We start from the raw sequence: 26,328 nt of genomic DNA on the forward strand, positions 1-26,328 counted from the left end.
GGGGGGGGGGCATTTTAAATCCTTTCATTATTTGGAGAGTAATATTTAGCCCTTGCAAACACGAAGGAAGCTACTTGCGGTTAAGAACCACGTTCACCTCAGTAACTGTTAATAATAAAATCAAATACTCTTTAAGTTTCACTGGGGAAAATGGTTTTTTCCATGCTTCCAGTACAAGGAAGCGAAATCCAAATGTTCCTGACAGATGAAATATAAACACCAATCTTCGTTCAACTGGCAGGGATGGCTGAAATATTAATCCCTGCATTTCGATTACAAGTTCCATGTTATAGCAAATCCGGTGTCATCTGCCACAATTGATTTTGGTGATGCAAACTCTAAAGATGGGAGGGGATAGAAGTGTTTTCGCTGACTTTCTTACAACGCGCAACCGAGAACAGCACAATGTGACACTGGTTTAAAAAATACTGTACTGTTCTAGGTCTTGCTGCTTGTACATTCGACCATTAAAAAATCAGCAGTGGGAGTTGTTACATTTGTAGGAGAGCAAGGGGATTCGGATATGGATATGCTATATTCAGTGTTAATACTTGATTGATATTGTGAATTCAAGTGATCGCCTTCATCTCCTACTGCATTGGTTAATGTCTTCCTTTACTTGATTAAATTACCTCAGTGTGCCTTTAATGGTGTTGGCTGCCTGGATGCATTATATATTGATACCCAAGAGACAAAGATGCAATAACCGGAAGGTTTTACATTATTGATCGTAAGTAAGTGCGTTTTGCAGGAGAAACCGTGAGTGGTTTCCGCCGCTGCATTCAAATCATAACTTTATAGTTGTTAAAATTATTGCGAGATTATATAGTTTTAATAGGTTACTATAATTAATTTTATCAATTACCAAAAACGCCAAAACATATGTATCATTTTAACCTTTTGCTTGACTATATCAGATTGCATTGGAAGTACAGAATTGTCGAGAAGCATCTGTAAATGTTTATAACACGTTGCTTTGCAATTTATTCAATTCTGTTTCAAACTTGGTCAGGGAAGCTGAAAAAAAGTTGTTACCCCCTACAATTTCAAAAAAAAATCGCTTTTCAGCCTCTTACACTTTGGATTTCTCTAAAAAACAAAAAACAACAAATGTGATCACATGCTTAAACCTTCTAGAAGGTTCTCTGAAGCCGCCAGCTCACCCAGGCAGGAAACGCAGAGCTTCCCTCTGCCTGCTGTTTACGCAGAAACCTTCCAACAGTAACACTAGCGGCAGCGGCGCCGAGTCGGACCGGACCTTTGCAAAGGGGCGCTGTAGGCAGAGCCGCACATCAATACTTTAATAAACTGCAGCGGCCTCATAAAGAACAAAAACACTGAGATTTGCACTCGTATTTCTTTATGGCCAATAAACGCAAGGAAATGGTGATAGGGTGAAAACAAGCTTTAACTTGCGAAGAAACAGCGCTTTGTTCTGGCTGCTAATTTCCACCATTATTTATTGATGAGGACAACAATCTCCACATCTGCAGCTGGGGACATTGTTCTTGCTTCAAACACGGACAAAAAGCACCCCCCCCCCCCCACGTACACCCGCCTGCAGCGCAAAAAAAAACACCACCCATGGAGAAAAGCCGCATTATCCCAAACATCAGCAGAAGCCATTTTGCAGGCTGTCTGTCGGCTGGGGGAGGATAAAGTGAAATTCGAGACCCCGGCAAGCACTCGGCACTGCGGGCTGCCGAGCACCTCCAGTGCCTGAAGTCAGATCATTTCAAAATATGGATCTGCAATCATGAGAATTAGTTTAACAAAGGTCAGATTAACGTGCTTGTACTCAAAAGTTTTTTTTTAAAAAAAGAACTGATGGTTAGAAATACATTTAATTGAAAATGTTTAAACCCTGGCGGTCAATTCCGCAACTGCAACTTCCCCACCCGGCTTAATGCAAAAAAAACAAAGCATTTTACTATCCACTATCGCGACAAACCACACATTATTATGTCCCTTATGGAAGTCCGCAACACTGAGTTTATGACGAAATTACATCATAGTACCTAACCAAAATAAATTAATATATTAAATAGAAAAAAAATTAGAGGCTTTTCTTTTGAGCTTCGCCTGTTTGGGCGTGCGGGGACCAGCGAGACACTGCAACCATTATCCAATACAGACACAAGGGCGGGACCTTGGTGATTCACTGCTATCGCCAGCACATTTATCTGCTTTGAACATCTTGCTGCAACAATAGCAGTTACACAGCGAAGACAGGATGGTAACCACGCACTCCCCAGGGACGAGTTCTGCTTCCCCTCACCCACGAAGGGCAGCCGTTTAATTAAAAAAAAACTGCATATAAAATCACGCAGTTACCTTGATTGTACAAATAATTCACCAGCCCGTGAAGACGGTAACATAAGCATCACCGCCCTCGCTACTCGTTTTGTGCAAAGTGCCAAGTGTAGTCGGTTAACGCCCTGCTTTGTTTGAATACTGTTCTTGTGTCTCCTTTGTACGGACATAAATTTGTCTCGGCTGAACACAAACAGGTCATTGTGTTGGAGCCTTTACAAAGCAAATGATGGGGCTTTTTCGTGCCCAATATATTCAGCAGATTCTAGTTTAATTATTCGGCAAATGGATGGCAACTTTTGCACACAGAAACATCCCGAGCGCGGCGTGTTGGCACGGAGACATAAATAGCTGCTAAATCAGTAGGGTGGACTGTCATGGTAACGGATTTCGGGCTTGATGTCACGGATAGTTTCCATAGCAATGAGCCTGGATTTCATGTCGCAGCATGAGGTCAATGTTTCCATGGAGATGGGTTGGGTGTGTGCTGGTCCGACCCTTTAATGATGGTCTGCATTCTGTGAAGTGGAGGAGGGAGAAGGGTGCATGAATTGATGTTTATTTCGTAAATCCAGATGCCGACTGCTTTGTGTTAAATTAGCTTTTTGTGGGGGAGGCAGTACTGGTTAGGATTTTGACATGAGCAACATATTAGTGAAGATTCAACAGCTGCACTTAATTCTTTTTCCTCTAGTCAAGCCGCGAAGTGATTTTTTTTCAAAAGCTGATGATCAGACCCGCAAACGAGAATGCAAGATGTGAACAGGCTGACTATTTCATAGGATATTCTAACGTTAGGCGCAGTAATAATTTGGGAGCATAGTATATATATTCAAATGATGGTATCTCTTAAACAGCTTTGAACAAATATTCGGTAGTTTCCGATTGTATTAGGTGTATATTTTCGACTGTAAACGATACCGGGAAAAAGCAAAGATGGTTGGTTCTTTGTTGTGCTGATCGGAGCGCCGAGTATGCTGAAAACTGCCTGCATCTGCTGCCACCTGGTGCTTCAGACACCCACATACATCACAGGCGGCGACTGACTTCATTAAAATTGCACTAATTGCAATTTTAACTCCGCAGACAAAAAATCTGCCTTTGTAATATTCACACGACGAATGATCAAACAGATACATAGGGTCATCGCAGAAAGGTCATTTTTTTTAAAGAGTTTCAAAACGCAGAAATTTGAGCCTAGCAATAAGATAAACAGAATCATACAATGATTTTTTTTAATCAAACAAGTAATGCAAATAGATATGCAGAAAGAATAATAGTTAATGACTCTCTGAAATAGCTTAGGACAAGGTGGCTGTAAGTGCTGCATTCTTTTGTTAATGGGGCGAGGCTGGAAATTCCAGACCCAGCACTGAGGAAGGAACAGTATTATTCTGAGACAGATGGTTGATGACTTGCTGGGGGATTTATAATTGTTGGTGTTTCCTGCTCCTACTGCCCCTGTGATATTGGTAGGTAGTCAAGATCATGGATTTGGGAAATAGTATTATAGAAGTCTCAGCAAGTCTGTTATGCACCTTCTAAATTTACATGAAAGTAAAAAAAAACATTCAGATGCTGAAAATGTAAAGCAAAAAGAAAAATAATAGATCAAACACATTTTGAAGAGAGAAACAAAGTTAATGTTTCAGGTTGGAGAAACCAAATTCTGATGAATGATAACTGACCTCACACTCTGACTCTGTTTCTCCTCCCACAAATGCAGTCTGACCTGATGAGCATTTCCACTATTTTCTGTGTTCGTTCTAAATTTACACATTGGATCAACAATAGAATGCACTGGAGGAAGTAATGGTCGAACCGGTAAATAGGTTCAATGTCAGCAAGACCAAGGAGCTGATTATTGACTTCAGGAGAAGGAAACCAGAGGTCCATGAGCTGAGTCCTCATTGGAGGATCAGAGGTGGAGAGGGTCAGCAACTTTAAATTTCTCTGTTGTTATTCCAGAGGACCTGTTCTGGGCCCAGTGTGTAAGTGCAATTGCGACGAAAGCACAGTAGGGCCTCTACTTCCTTAGGAGCTTGCAAAGTTTCAGCATGACATCTAGAACTGTAACAGACTTCTATAGATGTGCAGTGAAGTGTATATTTACTGGCTGCATCACAGCCTGGTATGGAAACAGCAATGCCCCTGAATAGAAAATCCTTCAAAAAGTAGTGGATAAGGCCCAGTCCATCACAGTTAAAGCTCTCTCCACCACTGAGCACATCTACATGAAACACTGTTGTAGAAAAGCAACATCCATCATCAGGGACCCCATCACTTAAGACCTGCTTTCTTCTTACTGCTGCCATCAGAAAATAGGTACAGAAGCCTCAGAACTCACTTCACCAGGTTCAGGAACAGTTCCTACCCCTCAACCATCAGGCTGTTGAATCAAACAGAATAACTTCACTTGCCCCATCATTGTCCCTGAACCTATGGATTCACTTTCAAGGATTCTGAATATCACGTTCTCAATATCTATTGCTTATTTATTGGTTGAACACTCAGGTTGGTGTGATCTTTTATTAATTCTGTATGGTTATTATTCTATGGATTTATTGAGTATGCCCACAATACAATGAATCCCAGGGTTGTATATGGTGACATATATGTACTTTGATTTTATGGACATTGATAAAATTTACTTTGATTTTGAAAATAGCAGACACTAACCAGTTGATATGCTGCAGGGTTCAAGAAGTAACTCACATGTTGTCAAGTACTCAGCTTCTGGCCTGCTCTGATAGACACAACTAGTTAAATCTTTGGCCATTGTTTCCTCATGATCTGTCACAATTCTGCCTTAAGTTAGTTGTTTCTATTGCACCTTTTGCTAGTAAATGAAAGTGAAACAGAAACACAGATGTTGGAAATCTTTAAAAAAAAACTGAAAACTCTACAAACATTCAGTAGATCACACAGCATCCGTGGAAAAGTAAACAGTTAAATGTTTTTAATCTGGTACCTTTTGTTAGAACTGATGACACTGATGAAGTGTCTGAACCTGAAACATTAACCATCTCTTTGTCCATAGACACTCTGCCTGACCTGCTGAGTGTTTCCAGCATTTTCTATTTTTGTTTCTGATTAAATTGGTCTTGCCCCAAATTAAAATTTTTACTTTTAATCTCATTTGGCCTCTTTCCCTGGATAAATCTAATTGAATTAATATTACTGCCCTCACAATGGTAACCCACTGCCCCTTTCCACCTGCACAGGTCCAGTTCCTAAAAGAGTCCAATACTACTTGACTTTTTTCGGGCTGATATGAAACTGATCACACGATGCATTTTGAGAACTCAGCTACATCAGTGTCCTTTATTTTAACTGCATTACAAATTTTGTGAAGGTAATTGAATCTTCAATTTCATTTTCCTTGCTGGATCAAATCTTTCTCCCTGTTCATTTGCTCAGAATTGTTATACACAGTACTACCCCCAACACACTTGTCTGTATTTACTTCGTTCAATTTCTCCTTTCTCCATCATGTGATGGATAGAGATATAATTGTCTAGGCCTCTTTTCTCTAGACTTTACCAACATGAAAGGTGACCTAATTGAACAGTACACAACTCTTTGGGAACTCATCGGGGGAGATGAGGGAAGATTTTTCCTTTAACTAAAGAATCTAGATCAAGGACTTGCAGTATCAAAATAATGGCTATATTATTGAGAAATGAGATGAATTTTTTTTCACTCAGAGAGAGGGGCAAGTCTTAACAATTCTCACACATGGTAGGCTGTCACACACAGGATATGTGTGGAAACAACAGCTTTGAGGATTGGGCAGGAAAATATTGTTGAGGTAGAAGAAAAGTCATAAATTTGAGAAATAGAAAAGCTGGCTCATAGAGCGGAATGCCTTGTTGCTACTCCCACTTACATTGGTATTCCTGAGATCAATGATAAGTCTGAGGCACAACAGAGATTTTGACAATGCATTGAAGAGGTCTGTTCCAGAAATGTCCTGCAAGCCAGAAGGTCCATGCATCAGCTTTGTTGTTAGTTAAGGTTGTGGATGAGTTTATCATTACTAAAAACACATCCTTGGCAATTAAAAACTTTAAAAATATCAGTTAAGAATTAAAATTGAAATGTAATTATGTAACTGTTTTAAAAATGAAAATAAGGATAAATGGCATAAAAACTAAGGAACCAGACAAAATTGCATTGATAACCCTATTCAGTCAAGCTTTGTGTCCATTCTGCTTTCTCTGTTGGAAATAGATTCCAAAGAGGTTGTTGTGAAAATAAGCCAAAGTCATGTTCTTGCAGGTCCTTGCTCAGCTCTCTAGATTACGTCCTTAGGAAATGTAAGGAAAGTGGCAGATTCTCTTTCCAATAGATTCAAAGAAGATTCAGAGAGATGTGCCAGAACCTCAAAGTTGAATGGTCATAATCAGGATCTGAACATATCGCAAAATAAAGTTAAATAACTTGACCAGAGTACCAAGTCAGATAGGTTGCACCTCATCAGGGAAAGGACCAATACAGTATCATTATGAGGAACATTTGCTGATACTATCAAATATAAATCAGGCAATGGTGCAAGGCAATGATAAAGATAATTGTAACCAAAGTATATGAGGAAGGGATAAAGCATGCAAGCACACAAGTGTTCTAGCAAATAGAGAAAGGGTAAGGAAGATTGAGGCAAAGGATAATGATCCATAATTGCTGTTACGATCGGAATGCATTTAGTACAAATACTGGAGCTCGGATGCGTAACATACCAATTCCCATGGTTATTTTGACTATACCTCCTCCAACTTGTATCCTGTAAAATGCTATTCCCTTTTTTCAGTTCCTTTGACTCTGCCACAACCGTCTCCAGAACGTGGCTTTCCTTTCCAGCACATCAGAGATGTCCTCCTTCTTTGAAGAATGGAGTTCCCCTTCCTCCACCATTGATGCTGCCCTGCTCCATTTCACAAATATCCACACTAACCCCATCTTCCCACTACCTTAACAGTGATAGAGTTCCTCTTGTCCTTACCTCCCACTCCATGAGCCTTTGAAGCCAACATATTATTCTCCGCAACTTCCACCATCTCCAAAGGCATCTGACCACCAAACATTGCTTTACCTCCTCCCCTCTGCCCCCACTTCCTGGAGGGATCGCTCCCTCCATGATTCCCTTGTCCATTCATCCCTCCCTGCTAATCCCCCACCTGGCATTTATCTCTGCAAGCAGCCAAAGTGTGACACCTGCTTTAGATGATCTGAGCAATGGGATCGACATGCACGAAACTGCGCACCCTGATGCCTTCACCATTGTTTTGGGAGATTTTAGCAAGGCCAGTCTGAAAAAAAATCACTAAGTAACTACCATCAACAGATCATTTGCAATACCAGAGGAAACACCACACTGGACCGACCATTGTTTCTCCACCATCAAGTCTGATCAGCTGGCTGTACTTCTACTCCCTGAGTATAGGCAGAGACTGAAGACTGCAGCACCAGTAGTGAAGACCAAGAAGGTATGGACAGGGGAAGCACAGGAGCACCTACAGGACTGCTTTGAATCGGTGGACTGGACTGTATTCAGGGATTCATCTTTGAATCTGGGTGAGTATGCTGCAGTTTTTTACTGACTTCATTAAAACCTGTGTGGATGAGTGTGAGCCTACAAAGACATAGTATACATTCCCAAACCAAAAGCTGTGGATGAACCAGGAGGTACACTATCTGCTGAAGGATAGATCTGTGGCATTCAAGTCTGGCAACCCGGGCCTGTACCAGAAAACCAGGTATGATTTGTGGAGGGCTATTTCAAGGGCGAAGAGACAATTTTGAACAATATTAGATGCATGGCAACTCTGGCAAGGTCTGCAAGACATTATTTCCTACAAAGCGAAACTCAGTAGCATGAATGGCAGCGATGCTTCGCTTCCAGATGAACTCAATGCCTTCGATGCACGCTTTGAAAGGGAGAACACATCTACAGTGTGAAGATCCCTTCTGTACCTGCTGACCTTGTGACCTCTGTCTCAGAGGCCGATGTTAGACTGTCTTTAAAGAGAGTGAATCCTCACAAGGCAGAAGGTCCTGATGGAGTACCTGGTAAGGCTTTGACAACCAGTGCCAACCAACTAGCGGGAGTATTCAAGGACATCTTCAACCTCTCACTGCTACGGGCAGAAATTCCCACTTGCTTTAAAAAGGCAACAATTACACCAATGTCAAAGAAGAAGAATGTGGGCTGCCTAAGCGACTATTGCCCGGTAGCAATCACATCGACAGTGATGAGATGCGTTGAGAGGTTGGTTATGACTAGACTGAACTCCTGCCTCAGCAAGTTCCCATTGTAATTTGCAATAGGTCACAATAGGTCAATGGCAGATGCAATCTCAATGGCTCTTCACACGGCTTTAGACCACCTGGACAACATAAACACCTACATCAGGATGCTGTTCATCGACTATAGCTCAGCATTTAATACCATCATTTCCACAATCCTAATTGAGAAGTTGCAGAACCTGGGCCTCTGTACCTTCCTCTGTAACTGGATCCTCAGCTTCCTAACTGGAAGACCACAGTGTGTGCAAATTGGTGATAACATATCCTCTTCGCTAACAACACTGGCGCACCTCAGGGGTGTGTGCTTAGCCCACCACTCTACTGTCTGTATACACATGACTGTGTGGCTAGGCATAGCTCAAATACCATCTATAAAATTGCTAACGATACAATCACTGTTGGTTGAACCTCAGATGGTGACAAGAGGGGGTACAGGAGTGAGATATGCCAACTAGTGGAATGGTGCCGCAGCAACAACCTGGCACCCAACATCAGTAAGACGAAAGAGCTGATTGTGGACTTCAGGAAGGGTAAGATGAAGGAACACATACCAATCCTCATAGAGGGATCAGAAGTGGAGAGAGTGAGCAGCTTCAAGTTCCTGGGTGTCAAGATCTCTGAGGATCTAACCTGGTCTCAACATATTGATATCGTCATAAAGAAGGCAAGACAGCAGCTATACTTTATTAGGATTTTGAAGCGATTTGGCATGTCAACAAATACGCTCAAAAACTTCTATAGTTGTACCGTGGAGAGCATTCTGACAAGCTGCATCACTGTCTGGTATGGAGGGGCTACTGCACAGGACAGAAAGAAGTTGCAGGAGGTTGTAAATCCAGTCAGCTCCGTCTTGGGTACTAGCCTACAAAGTACCCAGGACATCTTTAGGGAGCGGTGTCTCAGAAAGGTAGCGTCCATTATCTAGCACCCAGGGCATGCCCTTTTCTCACTGTTACCATCAGATAGGAGGTACAGAAGCCTGAAAGCACACAGTCAGTGATTCAGGAACAGCTTCTTCCCTCTGTCATCCGATTCCTGAACGGACTTTGAAGCTTTGGACACTACCTCACTTTTTTAAATATGCAATATTTCTGTTTTTGCACATTGTTTAATAACCTATTCAATATACATAATTGATTTATTTGTTTATTATGTTTTATTTATTATTATTATTTTTCTCTCTCTGCTAGACTAGGTATTGCATTGAACCGCTGCTGCTAAGTGAACAGATTTCCCGTCACATGCCGGTGATAATAAACCCAATTCTGATTCAGATTCATCTCCTTCCTCACCTCCATTCAGGGCCCAAACACTCCGCCCAGCTGAGACAAGACTTCACCTGTGAATCTGCTCTAGTCATCTATTGTGTCTGGTGCTCCTGATACATTGGTGAGACCTGTCATTAATCGGGGACAGCTTCGTCAAGCAGCTCCGCTCCATCTGTGAAAAGCACAACTTCCCGGTGGCCAAACATTAATTCCCATTCCCACATGTCCGTTCATTGCGTCCACTTGTGCCACGATGAGGCCGTCCTTGAGGTTCAAAAGTTCATTTATTATCAAAGTGTACAATTCTGAGCTGCTTCTTCTCCAGATAGTCATGAAACCAAGAAAGAGAAGAACGGCAACATGATCATCCACCCCCAAATCCCTCCTCCCCGCACAAAAAAAACAAAAAAAGGGAGAGGCACATTGAGCCCCCCCACCAAAAAAATCCCCCTCCCCCGCACACAAAAAAGAGAAAGATTGGGTGAAGAACATAGAATAGAAAAAACCATAAGATTGAAACAAAGTCAACAGTTCAAGTCCACATCCAAAACTCTGAAAACTTGGGCAACGTTCTCCCTCTCAGTAACAGAGCCATCTCACCTGTGATAAAAAGGCAGTCTTCTCCCTCTCAGTAGCTGAGCCATCTCACCTGTGATAAAAAGGCAGTCTTCTCTCTCGGTAGCAGAGCCATCTCACCTGTGATAAAAAGGCAGTCTTCTCCCTCTCAGTAGCTGAGCCATCTCACCTGTGATAAAAAGGCAGTCTTCTCCCTCTCAGTAGCTGAGCCATCTCACCTGTGATAAAAAGGCAGTCTTCTCTCTCGGTAGCAGAGCCATCTCACCTGTGATAAAAAGGCAGTCTTCTCCCTCTCAGTAGCTGAGCCATCTCACCTGTGATAAAAAGGCAGTCTTCTCTCTCGGTAGCAGAGCCATCTCACCTGTGATAAAAAGGCAGTCTTCTCCCTCTCAGTAGCTGAGCCATCTCACCTGTGATAAAAAGGCAGTCTTCTCTCTCGGTAGCAGAGCCATCTCACCTGTGATAAAAAGGCAGTCTTCTCTCTCGGTAGCAGAGCCATCTCACCTGTGATAAAAAGGCAGTTTCCCCTCTCCGGCAGCAGTGCGATCTCACCTGTGATAAAAAGGCAGTTTCCCCTCTCCGGCAGCAGTGCGATCCCCCAGCGATAAAAAGATGGAGGAACAACACTTCATATTCCGTCTGGGTACCCTACAACCTGATGGCATGAATATCAATTTCTCCATCCTGTAATAAAATATTTATTTTCTCCTTCCCTCCTCTTCTATTCTCCATATTGGCCTCTTACCTCTTCTCATCTGCCTATCACGTCTCCAGTCCTTTACCTTTCCTACCCAACTGGCTTCACCTTTTACCTTCGAGCTGTCTTCCTTCCCCTCCCCCCACCTTTTTGTTCAGCTGGCTTCCCCCTTCCTTTCTTTATTTTTGTAATTTTTTTTTTGAAGTTCATCATCAAACAAACATTTCCATAAGATGTATTTCAGACATTGTACATATATGTCACAAATCTGCACATAGTATTTATCTGAGGTATACACTTATAGAAGAGCGGAGAGAAAAAAAACAAGCAAAAGGATAAAACTATGTACAAGAAGGAAGTGATCATTTTTTACAACATATTCATTGATTTGTGAGAATAAAATCAGGCCTATGAGGCATTATGTAGTTAAACCATTTTTCCCAGTATGAATCAAATTGTTCCAGCTTATGATTAACAGATGCTGTTATCAACTCCATTTTGTAAATATCCATTGTAATTTCTGTCCATGCATCTAAAGTTGGGCTCTCATATGATAACCATTTCCTAGTAAGAGTCTTTTTTACCAGCCACCAGCAGTATATTCATTAAATATTTATCTCTTTTCAACCATTCTTGAGGTATATATCCAAAATATATGGTCTTACTCTCTAAGGGTATTTCACATTTAAAAATGTCTTGTAGGGCATTGTGTATCCCCCTCCAATAGTCTTTGACAACAGGGTAGTCCCAAAAAATATAATAATGATTTGCATTTTGATTTCCACAATTTCTCCAACAAACTGTGAGGTTACCATCATAATGGAATTTCTGAGAGGGTGTAATAAAATATCTTATCAAGTTTTTCCATCTAAACTCCCTCCATTTCTGTGAACTGGTACACTTCCATTGATATCTCCATATTATTGTCCATTCTTCCTCAGATATAATTATCCCTCCTTCCTTCTCCCATTTTGCTTTAATGTATGAAGTCGAATGTGTTTTAAAATTTGACAACTCCTTATACATGCTTGAAATGATTCTACTACCGTTATCTGAATTATATGCTTTTCTAAATAGCTCTATCAAACATGTACTTGCCTTGGTTACATTTTTAAGCGTCTTATTAACATATTGTTGCATCTGTAAATACCAATAAAAATCTTGTTTTTCTAATAAGTGTTTCTCTTTAAGCATTTCAAAACTGAACAGTGTTTCTTCTTTCATTATGTTGCAAAGAATTGTTATTCCTTTAGCTTCCAGTCTTTAAATCTAGCATCCAATTTATTTTGTGTAAAATCCGAGTCATTTGCACACCATTTAAGAATTGCAATATCTCCCTCTAGATTATATTCTTTTATAGTAGTTTTCCATATTTTAAGAGTCAATTTCACCCATGAGTTATCAATAGTATTTATGTACTTTTGCAGGTTGTTATCAGCCAAAATTGCGTGTATGGGGATGGGAAGTACCCACTTAATGTTTTTTTCCATTGAGCGTCATATGATGGGTTGAACCAACATATCACAGCTCTCAACTGTGCTACAAAATAATAATATCTAAGAGAAGGCAGGCCCCAACCCCTCTTTTCCTTTGCTAATTACAAAGTTTTGAGATGAACGCTAGGCCTTTTACCCTGCCAAATATACCTTGATAACATCTTGTTCCATTCATTGAATTGATTTTGATTAATCTCTATTGACAGGGTCTGAAAGAGATATAGCAGTCTGGGCAGTATATTCATTCTAATAGACTCAATCCTTGAAATGAGACTGAAAAAAGGAATCAGGCTCCATCTTGCCATATCTTCCTTAATTTTTTATATAAAGGCTGATAATTACATTCTGATAATATTGCCAAATCTTTTGGCATAATGATGCCCAGATATTTGATAGACTCTGTTTGTCCAGGGATATCTACTTTCAATTTCTCTTGGTAGGCTATAGTAATATGAAAGTAATTGGGTTTTATCTATGTTGATCTTGTATCCTGATAATTGACCATATTGTTCAAAGGATTGCATCAATTTAGGTAAGGAGTATGTTGGTTGCTCCAGATAGATCAAAATGTCATCCGCATAACAAGCCAATTTATGCTCTGTCCCTTTAATAGTAATTCCCCTGATATCTTCATTTTGTCTGATGTATTGAGCTAATGGTTCCAGATATAATGTGAAGAATAGCAGTAACCATGCAGAACCTTGTCTCGTGCCCCTTTCTAGGGTAACACTATTTGATAAATATCCATTGATTTTAATCCTAGCAGTAGGGTTGTCATATAGTGTCTATATAGTTTTAATAATTGTCTTGGAAACCAAATCTATGTAAAACTCTGTAAAGAAAATTCCAATTAACCGAATCAAATGCCTTTCAGCATCCACACTTATCACTATTGCTTCGATTTTATTTTTTTGTATATGATCCATAATGTGAAGTGTCCTTTGTATATTGTCTTGTGTTTGGTGTCGTTGTATAAAACCTGTCTGATCGTTATGAATCAGTATGGGTAGAAACTCCTCTAATCGTTTGGCCATGATGGAGGTAAATAATCTGTAATCTACACTGAGAATGGATATTGGTCTAAATGATCTGCATTCCATTTTACCCTTGCCTTCTTTCGGTATAGCTGAGGTTATCGCTTCCTTCCAACTGGGTGGCATTTGTGCCTTTTTTAGAGCCCAGTTGAGTGTGGGGAGTAAAACAGGAATCAACTCATTTTTAAATTCTTTGTACCACTCTGCCGTATACCCATCTGATCCCTGTGACTTGCTTAATTTAGGCCTACTAATTGCAGCTTTTAATTCAATTTCAGTTATGTCAGCAGTCATCGTTCTATTTTGTTCTTAGCTTAAAGTGGGTAACTCTAGAGAATTCAAGAAGGTGTCAATTTGGGTTATGCTTCCCTCGAAACTTTGGAATATAGAGTTTTGTAAAACACTTCAAAAGCTACTTGAATTTCACTTAGCTCATTTTTTTTATCTTTTTCGTTCTTGAGTCCCTAATTCTATGAATTGTATTTTCTGCTATCTTTTTTCAGCTTCCATACCAGTATTTTCATAGACTTTGATCCACTTTCATAATGTCTCTGTTTCAGAAACATTAAATTTTCCCTGATTTCTTGCATAGCCAAACTATTAATTTCATTCCTAATTTTTTAAATTTCCCCTAATGTATCCTGTGCCAAATTCGATTTGTTTTTTCTCTAGTTCCTTCAGCCTATTTTGTAATTCATCTAATGTTTTCTTCCTTATTTTTTTCTTATATGAAGATATCGCTATAATTTTCCCTCTTAAGACAGCTTTCAGAGTATCCCATAAAATGGGAGGTGAAACCTCTCCATTATCATTAAATTCTAAGTAGAGATCAAGTTCTTTTTTAATTTGTTCCTTGAAGTATGGATCATTGAGTAGACTTGAATTTAGTTTCCAAATAGTATTCTTTGGTTGTAGGTCAAAATCAACAGATAAATATATAGGTGCATGGTCACTTACATCTATTGTCCCAATTCCACAGGTGTTTATTTTGTCTATGTCTTTTCCAAATATCATGAAATAGTCTATTCTTGTATATACAGAATGGGGAACAGAATAATGAGTGTAATCCCTTCTGTTGGGAATCTCCCTTCCTTTCTAATTCAGAAGAAGGGTCTTGGCATGAAATATCAATTATTTATTCATTTCCACAGACACTGCCTGACTTGCTGAGTTCCTGCAGCATTTTGTGTGTGCTGCTTGGGACCCTTACTGTTTGCTAGATATGTTGGAGCAATTTGGTTGTCAATGAAGGAGGTACAGTTAGTAAGTTTGCAGATGGTACAAAGTTGGTGATAGTGTTGATAGCAGGTTAGCCCTTGGCTAGAGAATGATAATGTTGAGTTTGTAAGATGAGTAGAGCAATGGTAAATGACATTTAATCCTGAAAAACTGTTTTGAGCTGAAACAATTTGGAAGGACCGGTTGGTTAGGATATACTGTACATACAATGAAGGTTGTACTCTGGGACGTTCTGAAGAACAGAAGCACTTTGATGTACATGTTCAAAAATCCCCAAAGGCAACAACACAGCAAGTTAAGAAATCATATGGGATTTTTTTTGTCATTAACTGGGGGAAATAATGTAATAGCAACAAAATTAAGTTAGAGCTATATAAAACATAAGTTAGACAACTTCTGGAGTTCTGTATACCACCGTGGTTGCCAACTTTCAGGAGGGTGTGACTGCACTAGAGGGTGTAGAATAGATTTACCAAGATGTTATATGGTATAGAGTATTTCAACAATGAGGAGAGACTGGGTAAGCTAGCTTTGTTTTCCCTAAAGGCTGAAAGACTGAATAAGGATCTGATTGAGATAAAGGAAATAGCTAAAGCAAAGGTTATTAGAACATAGAACAGTACAGCACAGGAACTAGCCCTTCAGCCCACAATTAAATTAGTAATCAAATGGTCAACTAAACTAATCCCATCTGCCTACAGAATGTCCATATCCTTCCCTTTTCTTAACATTCATGTGCCTATCTAAACATCTCTTAAAACTCGCTAATGTATCTCCCTCTAATACCACCCCAGGAACTGCACTCCAGGCATTCACCAATCTTTGTGGAAAAGGTTTGCCACTCACATCTTCTTTGAAGTCCCCCCCCCCCCATACCTTAAATGCGTTCCTGCTAGTATTAGACATTTCAACCCTGGTAAAATGATATGATCTGTCTGCTCGATTTATGCCTCTCATAATCTTATAGACCTGTATCAGATCTGCCCTCAGCCTTTGCCACTCCAGGGAGAACAACCCAAGCTTGTCCAACCTTTCATTATGGCACATGTCCTCTAATCCAGACAACATCCCAGTAAACCTCTTCTGTGCCATCTCCCAAGCATCAACATCCTTCCTATGATGGGGCAACCAGAACTCTATGCAATGCCCCAGATGCTGCCTGACTAGAGTTTTATAAAGCTGCAACATAACTTCCTGATCTTTGAACTCAGTGCCTCAACTAATAAAGGCAAGCATGCCATGTGCTTTCTTAACCACCCTATCAATCTGTGTAGATACTTTCAAGGAACTTGGACCCCAAGATCCCTCTGCTCATCAACTCTGTTAAGGGCCTTGTGTACAATTGTGACATTTGACCTACCAAGGTGTAATACTTCACATTTGTCTGGGTAAGCATCTGGCCCAGACAGGGTAACTGTGCTAATCAACCAGCTGGAGTATTCACTGATACCTTTAGCCTCTCACTTCGGCAGTGTGACGTACCCACCTGCTTCAAGCAGGTTTTACCTATACTGGTGGCCAAAACTTGTAGCAACTTCCCTCAATGACTATTGTCCAGAAACACTTACACTCATTGTGAAGAAGTATTTTGAGAGGTTGATAATGAAACATCAACTCCTGAGTGACTACCATCACAACAGGTCCACAGCAGATGCCATTACACTGGCTCTTCACTCAACCCTGAAACATCTGGACAATGAAGATGCATACATCAGGATGCTCTTCATTAGCTACAGCTCAGCATTCAATACTATCACCCTCTCAAAACTAATCAATAAGCTTCAAGACCTAGGCTGCAGTACCTCCTTGTGCAACTGGATCCTCAATTTCCTCACTTGCAAACCCCAGTCAGTTTGGATTGGCAACAACACCTCATCCAAAATCGTCATCAGCACAGGTGCACCTCAAGGCCATCTGCTGAGCCACCTGCTAAACTCGCTTTATAGTTATGACTGTGAGGCTAAGCACAGCTCCAATGCCATATTTAATTCTGCTGAACTGAAAATCTGGCTGAGTGGTGCCATAACAGCAACATCTCACTCAATGTCAGCAAGACCAAGGAGCTGATTATTGACTTTCAGGAGGAGGAAACCAGAGGTCCATGAGCCAGTCCTCATTGGAGAATCAAAGGTGGAGAGGATCAGCAACTTTAAATTCCTAAATGTTATAATTTCAGAGGATCTATCCTGGCTCAAGCACAGAAGTGCCATTACAAAGAAAGCATGGCAGCTCTAGTTTATTAGAAAGTTTGTGAAGATTCTGTATGTCATCTAAAACTTTGATAAACTTATATATTTGTATAATAGAGAGTATATTGACTGCATCATAGCCTGGTATTGAAACACCAATATCCTTGAACACAAAAGCTTACAAAGAGTAGTGGATACTGTCCAGTCCACCATGGACAAAGCTATCCCCACCATTGAGTACATCTAGAAGGAGCAATATCACAGGAAAACAACATCCATCATCAAGGACCTCCACCATCCTGGCAATGCTTTCTTCTCACAGTTGCAATTAGGAAGGAGGTATAGGAGCAGCCAGATCTAGACCACCAGGTCCAGGAACAGTTATTACCGCTCAACCATCAGGCTCTTGAACCAGAGGGGATAACTTCACTCACCCAACACTGAACTCTTCCCATGGACTCACTTTAAAGGACTTTTCATCTCATGTTCTTGATAGTTGTTGCTTATTTGTTGTTATTATTATCATTTTGTTTATTTTTCTTTCTTTTCATATTAGCACAATTTGTTGGCTTTAGCACATTGGTTATTTGCCCATTATGTGTGCGGTTTTACATTGATTCTATTGTGTTGGCATTTACTGTGAATGCCCGCAAAAATGAACCTCAGGGTTGTATATGGTTACATGTATTGTGGTAATACATTTACTTTGAGCTTTGAACTTTGAAGCTCCATCTGTCACTTCTCCACCCTTATCTGCAACTGTTATATATCCTGCGGTATTCTTTGCCAATCTTCAACACTATCCAAAACACCTCCAATATTTGTATATTCTGCTGACTTACTACCCCACCCATCTACATTTTCATCCAGGTCATTTATATACATCACAAACAGCAGAGGTCCCATTACTGATCCCTGTGGATGAGCGTCAAGCACAGACCTTTAGGTAGAATGAGTCCCTTCAACCACTACCCTCTGCCTTCTACGGTCAAGCCAGTTTTGAATCCAAATGGCCAATTCACCATGGATCCCATGCATCTTAATCATCTGGATGAGCCTCCCATGAGTTACCTTGTCAAATACCTCATGAAAATCCAGATAGATAAACATCAACGATCACTCTCATCAACTCATCAAAAAACTCATTCAAATTAGTAAGACATGACTTGCCCACACAAACCCATGCTGGCACTGTCTAATCAGGCCATGGTTTTCCAAATTCTATCTCTAATAATTCTCTCCAAAAACTTCCCTTCCACTGATATGAGACTCATTAGTCTATAGATTCCAGGATTATTCCTAGTTTCCTTCTTGTGAAATGCAACATTAGCTACTCACCAGTGCTCTAGGACCTCACCTGTGGCTAGAGAGGACAAAAATATATTGGTCAAGGCCCCAGCAATTTCTTCCTTTGCCTCTCTCAGTAACCTGAGATAGTCCCATCAGGCACTGGGAACTGTGCTCTTTACCTCAAAATGGCATCAATATGCTCAGCACTGATCTCACTATCCTCCAATCCTTCTCCTTGGTAAATACAGATATAAAGTACTGTTCTGTTTAAGGTCCTCACCCACACCCTCCACATCTAAACAAATGCTCCCCCTGTATCCCTGAGTGGTTGTACCTTCTCCATAGATATCCTTTTGCTCTTGATCTTGATATAAGTATAGAATGCTTTGGAATTCTCTTTAATTCTACTACCAAGGACTTTTCATGGCTCATCCTGATTAAACTAATTCCCTTCTTGAGTTCTTTTCAGGCTTCTTTATAATCCTCAAATACTCTGATTGATTATAGTTTCCTTAGCTTTACATACTTTTTCTTCTTGACTAAATTTATCACCTCTCTTGACATATTTTTACATTGCCACCTTTGTCCTTCCTTCTGATATTTTTCCTGTACTCTGTGCATTTGGTCTTTAAAGCACCATCCACGTGCTGGATGTGGACTTCCCCAAAAAACAGCTGTTCCCAATTAACTCTCCCTAGTTCCTATGTAATGTTTTCGAAATTTGCCCAGCTCCAATTTAATACTCTCCCACAAGGTCCATACTTATCCTTATCAGCAGCTATCTTAAAACTTAAGGAGTTGTGGCCACTGCTCTCTAACTGCTCACGCACTGAAATGTTGGTCACCAGGCCAGGCTCGTTACCCAACAGCAAGTTCAAGACAATCCCTCCTCTTATTGGACTATCCACATAAATCCTCCTGGATGCACCTAACAAAGTCTGTCCCATCTAAATGACTTGCACTAAAAAGATCTGTTTATTTTAGGGAAGCTGAAGTCTCCCTTGATAACAACCCACTTGCTTCTACACCTTTCCTTAATCTGCCTACATATCTGTTCCTCGATATCCTCGTGGCTATTGCAGAGTCTGTAGTACAATCCCATCCGAGTGATTTCACCCTTCCTATTTTTGAGATACATCTATATAGCTTCAGTGGATAAGCCCTCCAATATGCCCGAGTGCAGCTGTGATTAGTAGAGCAAGTCTGCCCCCCTCACCTTTCTACTTCCCTCTCTATATCTTTTCTAAAACATCAAAATCCTGGGACAATAAGCATCTACTCCTATTCTTCTCTCAACCAAGCCTCTGCAATGACCACAACATTATAGTTCCATGTACTGAGTCATGCTCTAATTACATTTATCCATAATACCCCTAGCATTAAAACATATACAGTTAAAACTATTTATCTCATTATATATATTATTTTGCTCCTGTCTGTTTTACTGGTCTTAGAATTTACTTCCTCTTCATCCCTCCACTTTCTGAAGGGGTGCTCTGGTTCCCAACCCTTGCCAAACTAGTTTAATCCCTTCCAGTTTAGGTGAAACTCATCCCTCTTGTACAGGTCACCCTTGCTGCAGAAGAAGTTTTAATAGTCCAAGAGCGTGAAACTTGGCCCCATGCACCAGTTCCCCAGCCATTTATTTATCTGCACAATCATCCTAATCCTGCTCTGACCAATATGTGGCTGGGAGTAATCCAGGGATTATAACCTTAGAGGTCCACCTCTAGCCACTTTCCTAATTTTCTGCTGAGGACCTCTTTTCCCTTTCTACCCATGTCGCTGGTGCCAATGTGCACCATGACCTCTGGTTGCTTACCCTCCCCTTTGTGAATATTCTGCAGCCACTCTGAGACACCCTAGCACCTGGGAGACAACACACCATCCTGGCTTCTCTTTTATAGTCACAGAATTTCCTGCCATCCTCCTAGCTATTGAATTTTCTATCACTATCACTCTGCCTGACTTTACATTTCTCTGCTGAGCCTCAAAGTTGGCCATAGTGCCACTGACCTAGTTGTTGTTGCTGTGCCCCAATAGGTCATTCTCCTCTAGCAGTAACTGATGAAGATGGGTGTGGTGTATATGGATTTTAGCAAGGCATTTGATAAGGTTTCCCATGGAAGGCTCATTCAGAAAGCCAGGAAGGATGGGATCCAGGAGAACTTGGCCGCATTGATTCAGAATTGGCTTCCTCATAGAAGGCATAGGCTGCTAGTAGGTGAGTGTATTCTGCATTGAGATCCACAACTATGAGTGTTCTGCAGGATCTTTCCTGGGACCCCTGCTGTTACTGATTTCTTTTGTAAGTGACTTGCATGTGAAAGTGGAAGGGTTGGTTAGTAAGTTTGCATATGACATGAAAGTTGGTGGATTGTGGATAGTGTGGAAAGTTGTCATTGGTTACATTGGGCTATTGAGAAGATGCTGAACTGAGTGAAGAGTCAGCAGATGGAGTTCAACCTGGAAAGGTGTGAAATGATACACTTTGGAAGGTGGAACTTAATGGCAGAGTACAAAGTTAATGGCAGAATTCTTAGCAGTGTGAGGGAACAGAGGGATCTTGGGCTCCACATACATAGATTCCTCAAAGTTGCCACCCAAGATGATAGGGTAGTTAAGAAGGCAGAAGGTGGGTTGGCCTTTGTTAGTTGGAGGATTGAGTTCAAGAGCCACAAGGTAATTTTTGCAGTTTATAAAACTGGTTTGACAACACTTGGAGGATTTTGTTAATTTCTTGTGGCTCATTATAGGAAGGATGTGGAAGTTTTGGGGAGAACACAGAGCACACTTGCCAGGATGTTACCTGGATTAGAGAATACATCTTATGAGGAAAGGCTGAGTAAGCTAGGGCTTTTCTCTTTGGAATGAATGAGAATGAGAAGATACTTAATCGAGGTGTATAAGCTGATACAGGGCATAGATTGAGTGGACAGCCAGTGTCTTTTTGCCAGGGTGAGAGTGGCTAAGATGAGAGGATATTATTTTAACATGATTGGAGGAAAGTATAGGAAGATGTCAGAGATAACCTTTTTACAGAGCAGTATGTGTCTGGGGTGGTGGTAGAGGCAGACATTTTAGATGTTTAAGAGATCCTTAGATACAGTAAGCATGTGGATGAAAGAAAAATACAGGGCTATATGGGAGAGGTTAGATTGATCTTGGGAGTAATTTAAAAGGAACACAGTAGGCTGAAGGGCCTGTACTATTTTGTTTTGTTCTTTATTCTAAAAGTGAATAACTATCAGAAGTATCTAAAACAAAAAAGTATAGTAGCAGGAGACCAAGAGAGGAGGAATTCTTTTTTTTTAACCAAGAGTGTGGCTAGAATAAGAAGGAGGCAGGTATTTTCACAACATTTAGATGAGCACTTGGACCACCTTAGCATGGAAGATTGTGAGTACAGTACTGGAAAAAGGGATTAGTATAGAAGGGTACATGATGGTAGGCATGGACAAGTTTTTTTTTCTCTCTTGTATGCCTCTGACTTTGTGTTTAATTGTTGTCTGGATGCACACAGCTTTTGTAATAAGATAGATAAGCTGACAGCACAAGTAGAAGTAAATGAATATGACTAATGGCCACTACTGAGACTTAGTTGCAAGGTGACCAAGGCTGGAAAATGATTATTCAGGATGTATGACACTCAGGAGTATTGGCAGAAAGAAAAAAAGCACTGGGGTAGGTCTGTTAATAAAGGAAAATAAGTTCATGCAGTGAACACAGGATAGTTTATTAGAGAAATAAATTGAAAAGCCAGAGTACAGGCTATTTTTGATCGGGCATTGTGTTGTGAGACAATTAATGATTTCATTGCACAGACTCCTCCTGGAAAGCATGATTACAACATAGTTATAAAAAGTAGCCAAAGTAAACATTAGTGCTTAGGAGAATGAGACTGGGGAATTAATAATGGAAAATAGACAGAAAATGACAGCAATCCTAAATAATTATTTTGGATAGGCTTTCGTCGTAGCAAACACTGAAAACTTCCCAATATTAAGAGATATTTGAGTACTGTAAAGAAGGAACTTAAAACAATCTCTATGACTAGAGCAAAACTAATTGGCAGACAACTGGGGTTAAAAGCCAACAAGTCACCTGGAACTGATGGCCAGCATCCTCAGGTTTGAAGGAAGTGGCTATAGTGAAAGACGATGTATTGATTGTGATCTACCAGAATTTGGTGGATTCTGGAGAAGTCTTGGAAGAACGCAGGAAACAATCAGCTGACTAGCCTAACACCTGTCAGTGAGAAAATGCTAGAATCCATTTTTAGCAACATATTTAGAAAATCATAAGACACTCAAGTAGTCTTCAAGTATACAGAGCCATAGTTTATTAAATCTTTCAGGATAGTTCTATCCTTTGATTTTCAGTAATGTCAGGAACCTATTATAAATGGATTTTAAGTCCTGGAATTCCCACCCAATAACACCATGCAAGTCCTTTCACTGAAAGGACTGTAGTGCGTCAACAGTTTGGAATAGGTAATAATTACACCTTGTCAGTAATGTTGATAGTGACAAATGAATTAAAGCAAGAAGGAACTGTGCTGATATTGCTCTGGAAAAGCACAGGGAGCAATAATTACAACATGAAAATCTGCAAAAGATTGTTTTACCTTTGGGATACCTAGATATTTCACAAAGATACTAGCAACTATTTGTTTTTTGTAATAAGCAAAATATATGTAACAACAGGTAATTAACATACAAAATCAATAAATATGATTCAATGACAACGAGTGCACATTTTTAAGGAAATATCTCAGTATTAATAATTCATCATTCTGTTTTTTGGCTAAAATCAATGATTTTGGTGATAAATTAACATTTTACTTCTTGGTAAACTAAGATTTCTGCAACACATTTGTAGTTGAATCCTAAAGCCCCATCGTGACAATGAGAATATAATATAATTAAGTGCCTCTGGAATATGTCATAGCTCTTCCACCAACAAAAGTAAACATTCATAATAGATCAGTTCCAATTCCACGATTCCTTGGTTTATATTTTGTTTTTATGTTTTCTTGAAAAGCTGGAGACCATTTCATTTGGCCCATTGAGTGTCTGCTGGCTTTCAGAGCATCCCATCATTTTCATTTCCCGTTATTTTACTGTAATTTCTGCTAGACAGTCATCAATTTCCCTCATTTGTTCCTGCCCCTACCTACACAGAAGATCATTTACTGTAACCAATTAACCTACCAACCAATGCAGCTTAAGTACATATATGACAATCACAGGAAGAACGTGTGGATTTCATTCAGACAACACTCTAGGTTAGGATCAAACCCTTTTGCAGAAGCTGTGAGGCACCAGCAGTAACTACTGTGCCACACTCCAAAGCAATGTAGTTTCTGTACAACTATATTTCTGATATTCTGTAACCAAACAAATTAAATTGCCAAGAACCTTAACACTCTTGCCATCATGTGCAGATGTCAGACAGATGTATTGCCTGTGATGTTCTCAAAATATGGGAAATTGAAACACAATAATAATGGACACAAAAATCAAAATAACAGAGTTGAATAAAATGTTGCAAAATATAACATTCAGGAACTCGAATGAGTGTTTGTAAAGGCCCAGTCTATAGTTTGCTCTTATTGGGAAAGAATAACATGTACAGATTAAAAAAATAGATCACAAACAAGAGAAACCCATTTGTGTGGCTTTCAGCATATTATACAAATCCTCAAAACTACATCCCTGTGCAACTCAGGGAGAGTCTGGAAACTATAAGATAACATTTACCTGGGATGTCTAGTACAGTTTCAGTAACTGTAAGGAGGAGTGAGTTCTTATACCGGTGCAGAATATGCTCCTTTGATACTGTAATAGGGAGGTTCCTAGCAATGGAACACAGAAGTCTCATGATCTGCCCTTGGACTTGAAGGCAGGTAAAGTTGCATCTGCAGGAAGAGTCTAACACTCCTGCAATGGATAACAGTTTGATACCAGTGGACTGGGACTTTGCTTCCATGCATGCTTAGAAATCTTTATTCGCCACTATTTCCATATTTCTCCCCATCTCTGATTCCTTCTTGACTTTCACAAGATGTTGCTGTTGCAGACAGTTTCACTGTTGACACTTTTCCTGTGTTTGCCCATTATACTCAGCATAAGGAATCCAGTGGCAAAGGTATGGACCAGGTAAAATATGGCAGCAAATTAATGTAGTGAAGGTACAACCATTCATTGTGGGTTGGAAACCTCTACACAGACTCAAGCATCTGCAAGATTGGAAGTACAGTATAGGAAAGATGCAGTGAAGTGGAACATTGGGCAGCATCAGGACACCAATCAGGCTCATTTTTAAAATAATAGTGACCTCTTGTGGTGTTTCAGCTTATCCACAGCTGAGCAAGCAGAATATAACATAATCACAGGTACAAGATATTCCTGACTTCATCTGACCAGTTAAATCCACAGCTAAAGTCCCAAAGTGTGAACCAGGAAACTGTCCTTGTATCACTTAGGCGATGATTCTAAAAAAACATTCTTTTCAATTAGACTTCACAGCAGTCCACTGTGTAATTGCATCATGAAGGGATATTGTTTTTACCAGGAACCTATTTTCAAATGGCCAGAATTTGCTGCAAATAACAACTTGCATTTCTAAACTTGTAGCTGTAATTTAAGATTTACAGATAATAAAATTTACAGATAGATAATAAAATGTTTGCATTGTTAGAAAAAACCATGGAAGAGAGTTGAGTGTGTGATTGTGTTTTAATTTACAGCATTTAAAAAATACAACTGTGTTGGGAAAAATGGGTCAGAATAAACAACTCTCTTAACATTTCATGAGTTGTGTATTTATTTAATATATTTATTGCTAAACTGTGCATGTGAATCTAGACTTGAGCATTTCAGAAAGCTATTTACTAAATATACCTTGTTGCCCACCCTGCCTGCTGCAGTAAGAGTCTTTCACAGTATTTGTGATAGTATACATCTCCTAACTTAACTTCTGTAAACTTTTATAATTCTACATCAAAACATATTTAAAAAAAATACAAACCATGGATTCAAATTCTTGAGATCAAAACCCTTTTGATGTTTTCAAGGTATTGTGCTAAATAAACATTTTCATTGCTTATTGACAGTATTGTGGTAAGAAACAACTTAATCTAAGATTTTCAAAACAACTTGGGTGGTTCTTCAGTCACATTACTTTTGGTACAGAAATGCCTGACACATTTCCATAATGCCCGTTTGTTATATTGAAAGATTAAGGAGCTACATCTCATTGAAAATCTTATTGGGATGCTTTCTGGGCCATTTTATTCACTGCACGGAAATAACACCTTAGTTCCCTGCACAGAAAGAATCCCCAGAAACAACCCTGTGTTCCATAGCACATCACAGAACTCAGGATTTCTGTAAAGGTCAAAGACTACAAGATAAATTTGTATATTTAGAATATTCATAAGTATGTGGAACACAGATCAGCTGACAATGTTGCTTTCATTCTCAGCGTTGATCTACAGATATCAAGTATTTGAGCTTCAGGTCCATGTGCAGTATCTCTGCTTGTCTGTTTGTTCACTGGTACCATGGGACAGAATATTTGAACAGTTAGTCAGAGCAGATATGATGTTATTCTGAGAAAGGCAGTATGTGTATCCTGTTGGACCACTGCCCTTCCATTAGACTGTAGATCATTGTTCTCATATAGATGCAAAAAAACAAAACACAGCAACTCGTGATTTTTTTTTCCATGTGTATCTCCAGCATTCACAAGGCACAGGCACCATAATTATACCATTTTGACCATCAGTGGATGTCCTAAAAATCGATGAGACAGGCTACTGATGTGAACCTCTGATTGTATATCCACAGTTAACCCCATGCTCCATGATACACCATAGAGTTCTTCCTCAGCACCATAAGGTTAGAATACATGGTA

At 39.9% G+C, this 26,328-nt stretch overlaps 1 long non-coding RNA gene across 1 annotated transcript in view; it reads left to right on the forward strand.

Moving 5' to 3' along the window:
• The first annotated feature begins 436 nt into the window (after positions 1–436).
• LOC132378697 (uncharacterized) overlaps positions 437–26,328 on the forward strand; it is a 49,479-nt gene continuing 23,587 nt past the window's right edge. Inside the window, exon 1 of the long non-coding RNA XR_009507162.1 lies at positions 437–730. This is a non-coding gene — a long non-coding RNA (uncharacterized LOC132378697). The remainder of the gene's footprint in view (positions 731–26,328) is intronic.

The sequence above is a fragment of the Hypanus sabinus genome, chromosome 2 (assembly GCF_030144855.1).
Source record: "Hypanus sabinus isolate sHypSab1 chromosome 2, sHypSab1.hap1, whole genome shotgun sequence".
Classification (NCBI taxonomy): domain Eukaryota; kingdom Metazoa; phylum Chordata; class Chondrichthyes; order Myliobatiformes; family Dasyatidae; genus Hypanus; species Hypanus sabinus.